This window comes from Apteryx rowi, unplaced genomic scaffold (genome assembly GCF_003343035.1).
Source record: "Apteryx rowi isolate R43461 unplaced genomic scaffold, aptRow1 scaffold_661, whole genome shotgun sequence".
Classification (NCBI taxonomy): domain Eukaryota; kingdom Metazoa; phylum Chordata; class Aves; order Apterygiformes; family Apterygidae; genus Apteryx; species Apteryx rowi.
The window spans coordinates 270,338-279,412 of record NW_020450940.1 but is presented as its reverse complement, the minus strand read 5'-3'; positions in this window follow the sequence as shown (position 1 = coordinate 279,412).

Genomic DNA, 9,075 nt, shown 5'->3' with positions numbered 1-9,075 from the left:
TGAATCTTACCAAAGCATCAGGTGATATTAAGTAAAAAATGCTCTGGGGAAATCTGCTTATGTAACAGAAACACCATTCCCCTTATTGGATTGAAGCAGTAATCCTGTTCTGGTTTTTCAAAGGAGAAAAATAAAGGAAAACAAGTTTGACAATACTGTGCCTCAGGGCCGACCAATAACAGTTTTCAGCCTCTTTGTTAATCCTGAGTGCTATTATTTACACAGGACTGACATCTGCGTAAGTGGCTCACTATTCCCTTGCCTGTTTCTTTTATTTTCGTGCTGGAAATACATTGCCAGTTTTCTTCTGCTGCAGAGAGTCGTACTAGAAATATTAAGACTGGTGTGGGCAGAGAGGGCATATGAATGCTGGGGATGGATGCACCAGCAGGAAGAAGTGATAGAAGTGGCTACCAGATGGGTAGGAGCCGATGGCACCTGCAATCGCAGGACACTGGGCTCCTTGCACTTTCCAAAACATCCAGCTCCGGAAAACAAGGGATGGGCTAAAATGTGCAACAGCCCAAAACAGGTCAAACTGAAGCTATTAGAAAATGATGACAGGAAGGCAAGGAACAAGGTAGGAGTCATGGTAAGGAGGTAAAGACAAGGAGACAGAGGACAGTGGGTGAACTGATCCCAAAAGTGGAGCAGGACGAGAGACAGGAGGACACAGTCATCATGAGCTCCTAGAGGCTGCAAAAAGGCAGCCTCCAAACCAGCACACAGTTGCCCAGGCAATAACCCAGGAGCCACGGTAAAACCTCAGTAGCCAGTGTCCCTTGTCCTACACATTATCACTGGTGGTCCTGGACCAGCTACTTGGATTTTGGTGCTTGCAACCAGGACAGACCACTTGGACACTCATACCTTGGACAAGCTTGTGAGCACSAGGGTGTGGGAGTGAGTAAAAATGCCTTCATTTTAAAATAAAAGTTTTCCCCTCCTATAGCTCTCCCACTGAGCTTTGCTAATTCTTGCAACATTGATTTTGACAATCACCTGGCATTTTCTCGGTGTTCTGACATTTCTGGTTTGCTTTTCTGCAATCTGTTGTTGTTGCCAGTGGTCTGCTAAGAACAGTGCTGCCAACGCTATTAACAGACCTGGTGCTTGGTACCACCTGTCTCCTGTAATCAGTGTGGCATTACGTGTGGGATAACAGTAACGGCCTTGAAAGTCTTGGAACAGGTCAAAAACAGAGGCTCCAGGGCTATAAATAACTCACCAGTGGTCAATTAGAAGTCCAGCCTCAAAAGCTGGGAAAAGTCTGTGTTATGTGTAACAAAGAAAAAAGCTGAGCAATAAAAAGCACATTTGAGCAGCGGGATAAGGCACCTGCTGCAGCATGGGAAAGTAACACTGAAGGCGGTGAGGGCAAGGGCTAGGAGCTGTCTAGAAACTCAGACACCTTGAAGAAAGGTCAAGATTTTGAATTTAGTGCGTTTCTGGGGGTTGTTGGTGCAAGAGCGACAGCATCAGTGCGGGAGCGGCGAGCGCCTCTCTCTCCCTGCTGCCTCCGAGAAGCCCAGCTGCCCACCTCACCCCACGCCTGCCTGCAAACCCTTCTGAACCTGCCAGTCATTCATCCAGGACTGCAGCACAAGTGTGTTTGTGTGTGTGTGCTTTTCCCCACAAATTCTGCATGTTTTCCCTATCTAATGCTCTAATCCCTCAATAAAGCCTTATTACATATAAACTCAGTTTGACTAATTATGGTTTTGGGCGACATTATAATATAACACCAGTGTGGCAGAACACTCCTTAGCAAAGTCCTTCAAAGGTGGGCCACTGGGAGAGATTTAGACTTGCTGATTTTTGAACCGGTTAATTTTGCAGAGGGCAAACTGTCAGGTTGAGCGTCTTGTTAGTTAGGTGCAGCTCTGCAGTTTGCATTTGTCACCACTGACTCTGCCGCTCAGCTGTCCTATACACACAAAAGTTTGTCCCCTCACTGACTTCACATCACCTGGCTTCTTGTCCACCAGAAATTCTCATTTCTGTGAGATTCCAGTTTTTGAGGCCACTGGGTGAACCTGCATGAGCAAACCTTTCTTTCTGCTCACCTCTCTCATGTTATCTGGGTGATCTTTGCCTGTTATATCAACCGGCATGTGGGGAATTGGCTCTTATTGGGTTTCTGGTAATACCAGAGGTAGTATCCCACTGTTCACAGAAGGTAGAGTTAACCAAACTGCAGTCAACTGGCACCTCAGCAACCAAATTTTTAAGAGTGATGGTGTTTTAGAACAATTTGGGTTGGGAGGGACCTCTGGAGGTCTCTTGTTCAATCCCCTGGCTTAAAGCAGGCGTACATACGAAGCCACATCAAGTCACTCTTACTTTGACCCGATGAGGTTTGTATATCTCCAAGGTTGGAGATCCCACCACTCTTCTGGGCACCTGCTCCACCTCCACTGAGGACGTTTTTTTCCGTTTGTCTAATCAGAATTTTCTGTGCTGCAACTTGTCTGCTGCCTCTTGCCTGGTCAGTGTGCCCCTCCGAGAAGAGTCTGGCTCCGTCTTCTCTGAGTCAATGATTTCCACGTGAAATGGGCAAAACTTAGCCATTTTGCGAGAGTGACTGCATCTGTGGCCTTTTTCACCTTCACTTCCCACCTCATCTTTGCCACTGGCGTCTGAGGCACCAGGGCAAGGCCTCACACAGACGTCTCATTTCCTTGCCTCAAACCTGCTTCCTGAGCATCGAAGCTTTGTGACTGGATGCATAAACGGCATGGAAACCACAGTGCCTGGGCTGGGCTTATCACTGTCTCCCCTGCAAAGTCACATCTGCCTTGGTCATGCTGCGGCCTGAAATTCCAAAGAAATTGGGCCACCAACAGAAAAATTCTCTCTTTTCCCGTTTCCCTTTAAAGCCGGTTTTGTCCAGTGCTCATTCTCTTCTCTGGCTCACACACTGCAGATGTCTGAGAGTATTTCTGGAAACGAGAAGGACAATAGTTACCAGAGACATTGCAGAGAAGTTTCTGCCCAGTCTGATAGAGCACGTCCTGCTCAAAGAGTGATGATGTGACCCAAAACCCCCTTGATCAGCACTGCTTTTTACTTGCAAGGACTCGCCACTGTATTTCCTTGGGAATGACCACTAAATCCCACAGGAAGTGGATTTGGCGATGATGGTTTCTTTTTTTTTGTATTTTGTTTCAAGTTAGGTTTTTTTTTTTAATTTCAGTTTGTGGTTTGGAAAGAAAACTGGTACATTTGATCGGTGGGGTATTGCTGGATGGTTGATTTTTCTGCCCTTCTTTGTTTTGCATGGGAGTCTGCCAGTGTTTCTCATTTTTTTTGATCAAGCTGTTTCTTTCCCTCTCAAGAGAAGGTGGGAGGGGAGAAAAAAAAAAAAAATCCGGTCAGTGAGCTCTTATTGCCATGTCCTACATGCCAGCAGCCAGCACCTCCATGGACTCCTGGAAGAAACGTTTCCAGACACGGGCTTAATGTCCCTTTACCAACCCTAGCTGAGCTGGACCCAAGCGTGGAAAACGTTACAACCTCTCCCTTTTTGTCTTTTGCAGCTGGGCAGACGCTCTCACAGCGGTGAACGCCACATGGAGCTTTGGCTTTTGGAGCACAGCGCAAAGCGGGTTTGGAAAACACAGGCAGTGGTTTGGCCCTGTGTTCTTTCCCAGGCCCTGCCTGGAAGGCTTCTCCAAGTTTGTTGGCATCACCTGGAGGCCTCTTCTTGGCAACCAAGCCAGCAGTGCCCTTTTGCCCAGGGACCACTTCCTCCTGCTGCTCTGTCAGCTCCAGCTTTCTGCTCCTAAGAGGCTGTTTTGCCACAGTATCTATCACACAGCTGGGAAACGGCAGCCTGGGGCAGTGAGCTCCCTGTAATACAAGAAATTCCATTTAAACATAAGAATAAAACTTTTCTTTTAAGGTGAGAGTGGTCAAACACTGAACAGGTTGCCCACAGAGGCTGTAGGGCCTCCATCTTTGGTGATACGTAAAACCCCATTGCCTCTTGTCCATACTGAGCAGTCTGGCTCCATCTTCTTTACTCACCCCCATCAGATGCTTACACACATGGATGAGAGCCCCCCCCCCCTTAGCCTTCTCTCATCCAGGCTAAACCGTCCCAGTTCCCTCAGTCTCTCCTTGTATGTCAGATGTTCCAATCCTTTCATCTTCTTTGTGGACCTTTGCTGGACTCACTTGCTGGACTAAGTCCATGTCTCTCTTGTRTTAGGGAGTCCAGAACTGGCCACAGTACTCCAGATGTGTCTCACCACTGCTGAGCAGAGGGAAAGATCACCTCCCTCCACCTTCTGGCAATGACCTGCCTAATGCAGCCCAGGATATCAGTGACCTCCTTTGCTCTGATGCTGCACTGCTGGTCTGTGGCTGACTTGGTGTCCACCAGAACCCCAGTGTCCTTCTCTACAGAGCTGCACTCCAGCCGGTCAGCCACCAGTCTGTACTGGTGCCTGGGGTTACCCTCCTCACTGTCCATTTATCTAGCCTGTACTTCATCAATTCCTCTGAGGACGTTATGAGAGACAGTGTCAAAAGCCCTACTAAAGTTGAGATAAATAACATCCACTGCTCTCCACTTATCCACTCAGCCAGTCATCTCACTACAGAAGGCTATCAGGTTAGTCAGGCATGATTTCCCCTTCATAAATCCAGGCTCACTACTCCCAATCACCTTCTTGTCCTTCACATGTCTGGAAATGGTTTCCAGGAGGATTTGCTCCACCACTTTCCCAGGGATGAAGGTGAGGCTGACTTGTCATAGTTCCCCAAATCCTCCTTCCTGCCCTTCTTGAAGATAAGGGTAGCACTTGCCTTCTTCCAGTCCTCAGGAATCTTCCCCGACTGACATGATCAGCATGACAATCAAGAGTGGCATCACAGTGACATTGGTCAGCTCCCTCAGCACTCCTGGGTGCATCCCATCAGGGCCCATGGACTTGTGCATGTCCAGTTTGTTTGTTTAATGTTCCTTAACCTGATCCTCTTCCACCTAGTGTAAGTTTTCATTGCCCTGGATTTCCCTCCAGTCTTAGGGACCTGGGATTGCTGAAGGCTGGTCTGACCAGTAAAGATGGAGGCAAAGAAGGCACTGAGGACCTCAGCCTTCYCCATGTCCTTTGTCACCATGGCCCCATTTCCATTTAACAGCGGGGCCACTCCCTAGTCTTATTTTGGCTGCTGATGTACCTGCAGAAGCCTTCCYTGTTGCCTTTCATGCCAAYCACCATATCCAACTGCAGGTGGTCTTTGCCTTTCCTAAGCCCACTTCTGCATGCTTGGACAGTGTCTCTATATTCCTCCAGAGTTGTCTGTCCCTTCTTCCACCTCCTGTACTTATCCTTTTTATGTTTGAGTTTAGCCAGGATCTCCTTGTTCAACTGTGCAGGCCTCCTGCCGCCTTTGCTTGATTTCCTGCTCATCAGGATGGACCATTCTTGAACTTGGAGGATTCACAGAATGGCTGAGGTTGGAAGGGACCTCTGGAGATCGTCTAAGTCCAACCCCCTGCTCAAGCAGRGTCACCGAGAGCWTGTTGCACAGGATTGCATYSAGGCGGGTTTTGAATATCTCCAGAGAAGRAGACTCCACAGAGGAGGTGGAACTTGAATACCAGCCAGCTCTTCTGGAGCCCTTTTCTTCCCAGATGGTCTCCCATGGGATTCTCCCAAGCAGTTCCCTGAAGAGGCCAAAGTCTGCTCTCCTGAAGTCCAGGGCAGTCATGCTGCTTTTTGCCTTGGTCCCTCTTCTTGGGATCAGGAACTCCACCATCTCACAGTCACTGCAGCCAAGGCTGCCCCTGACTTTCACATCTCCCATCAGTTCTTCCTCATTTATAATAATCAGGTGCAGCAGAGCRCCTCCCCTTGTCAGCTCCTCAATCACCTGAGTTAGGAAGTTGTCACCAATGCACTCCAGAAACCTTCTGCATTGCCTGTACCCTGCTGTGTTGTCCCTCCRTCCACCCTGGGGTGGCTCAAATCCCCCATGAGGACCAGTGTCTGCCAGTGTGAGGCTTCTTGCAGTCGTCTAAAGAAGGACTCATCTATTTCTTCTTACTGATCAGGCATTCTCTAGCAGAGAGCCACAATGGCATCACCCACATTGGTCTGCCCACTAACCCTGACCCATCTAGCCTGGCTCATTGTCTGTCCCAGGCAGATCTCCATGCAGTCCCGCTGCTCTCACATAAAGGTCAACTGCCCTCCTTGCCTTCCCAGCCTGTCCATCCTAAAGAGCTTTTATCTCTCCATGGCAGTGCTCCAGTCATGTGAGCTATCCCACCATGTCTCCGTGATCCCAGCGAGATCATAGTCCTGCAACTGCACAGAGCTCTCTAGTTCCTCCTGTTTGCTCCCCAAGCTGGGAACCGGTTTGGGGCTCTCCAGTTCAAGAAACTGGAGAAGGGCCAGCAAAGAGCTGCCAAGACTGGCAGGGCCCTGGGCACAGGCCTGTGAGGAGAGCTGGGGGGGGGGCTGTGCCTGCTTGGTCTGGCAAAGGGGCGGTGAAGGGGATCAAGCAGCAGCAACAACTGCTGCAAGGGCAGTTGCAAACAGGACAGAGCCAAACGCTTCCTGGTGGTACCAGCTGATATAACAAGGGGCAGCAGCCACAAATGGCAGCATCGAAAGGTTCATGTTTGGCCCTTGAGGAAATGCTTCCCCAGGAGGTGGTGTAGCCCYGGGTTGGGCCCCAGATGTGGGGAGGGTCTCCATCCTTGGAGGATCTCGAGACTCAGATGAAGCCACGGCCACCCTCACCTCATGCTGGGGACAGCCTCGCTGTGAGCAGGGGGTTGGACCGGAGACCCATCACCAGAGTTGCCCACACACATCACCCCCTCCCTCAGATATAGTTTCAGGGTTTCCAGTTTGAGAGAGATCAGAAATACATGCAAGTCTATTTTGTGTTGAGGGAAGCATTGGTTTGGTGATAAATGAGCACTTAACCAAAAAGAACCATTTCTGGCTTCAGAACAGGGGACTTATCACTAAAATCATCTGTGGCCAAGGAGTACAGGCTATGCACACATGCAGTTATCCTAGGGGAGGCTTTACTCCAGTCCTCCCAGACTTTTCTCGTTGCTCTCATGTTCCTCCTAGCCCATTCCCAAGGTTAAAGCAAGGAGGGTCTGGATGTCCAAGGATTTCTTTACAGCCTCTACAGGAGCCTATGACAGAGCCAGAAATTTAATCCCAGTCCCCACTATTCCCTGTACAGCTCCTTCATTGTAAGATCTAGCCCAGGCTTGAGAAATCAGTCACCACCGGCTCTGCAGAGATCTTGTCTGTGTGCACTAACATCTGTTTTGCTGGCAGTGACACTCAAAACAGTGAATGGGAAAATAAAACAGACTCTGGGAGCAGAACTGTTGTCTCAGTTCAGACACAAAAAGAGGTCTCATATGGGTGCATTGTCCCGAAGCGCATAGACATCCCGCAAACGTGACGTAGGCAGATAAGTACAGATCCAGTGCCAGCACTGCTGTACTAAGAAACATACAGAGTGAGAGCAAAGAGCAAGCACGCCTACTTCAGATTCCTTCCAAGAGGGTGAAGGGGGTCAGCAAGCTTCAGTTTAGTCCTTTTTTCCTTCTAACAACAGCCTCCCTTTTGTTTCCTTAGGCTGGAAAAGCAGAAGGTATAACAGGGTAAATACAACCGTGATGCGCGTCAGAGATCCCTGCTCACCCTTCTTGGTCTTTGGCAAGCAGGTCAAGCTGGAGGTGGGAAAGGAAACTGTGCTAGAGCAAACACGTTCTCACAACAACAAAAAGTAATGAGATCCGTTGCAAGYACGCATGCCGATCTGATCTGGGAAGGTCTGGCAGCACTGGTGACCACACACAGTGCCCAGGATGGAAAGAAGGATGAAATCCTAGCGACAGTTCTCAGCTCTGCTGCTGCTTTTCAGCAAGAGACAAGATGGTGGGACCCCAGGTGGGACTTCTTACAGTCACTGAGATGGGTGACTCCTGCCCCTTTCCTTGGCCACTTGTACACTTCTGAAGAAGAAGAGGGAAGGAATAGCTTGATACTCTTGAGGACAGAAGTCGCAGAAAGTGAAAGAGCCCCCCGACTTTCTTATGTCCCTCTCAGATCATTTTTCTGCCCATGGGCACCCAACAAAGAGAACTCTGGGAAGAAAAAGTCCATTATTCCTGTGCAATGCCTTTGAGAGTCCAAAAACTAATGAAAGATGCCATAGGGACCAAGAGCACTCCCCCATCACATCCCTACCCACACCCCCTACTGCACCCACCCATCCATCTGCTAGTAACTTCTAAGTGATGATGCTCCTGCCAAGTGACATCCTGCGCTGCCCTCACTCCCCCACTGCTGGCCCTGGAGGGACTGGCTCTTTCCCTCGACTGACGAAACAAAACAGGCAGAGGTCAGCGCCCTCTTCCAGAGCCCGCTGTGGATGTGGTCTCCAGAGCTTGCCTCCAAGCCAAGGTACACGTTCAGGCACGGACTGGGCTTCCCCCTCCTGCCCAGGACATCCTCTTGCACCCAAGGCACTGCCAGCTCTGTCCCAGCTGGGAACGGGATCGCTTCTCTGGAGAGCAGCAGGGACCTCAAGCTGACTGGCCTGCCTTAGCCACTGTCTTGCAGCCAGAAAGATCTCTTCTATGGAAACGGTTTTCATGAAAAAGCGCCAAGTAACACAGGCAAACTTCTTGCAGTCACACTTTCATCAGTTTCCCCAGCATGATTTCTCCACTTCCAGATGCTCCAGCCAAATCCCCCAGACTGCTGACAGCCCCGGGGCTTGTGTCCTCCATCTGATTCAAGTGGGGTTTGTACGCTGTCCCCCTACCCACATATAAATGAACCAACCCTAAGGCTTTTCGGTGTTGTCTAGGTGGTCAACCTCTTGTCTTGGATCCATTCATCTAAAGGCACTAAATAGTTCACAGGGCTGAGAAAGAAACTGACTCTAGTCCAGCTGTTGCTCAACAGTGATGGGCTGGATTTACAGARGGGAACAGATGCTTTCCCTAACATCTTGGGGGGGCAGCCAGAGGGGGGAGAAAAGCTGGAGAAAGTTAAGACAAGGAGGCAACCACCCCCGCCA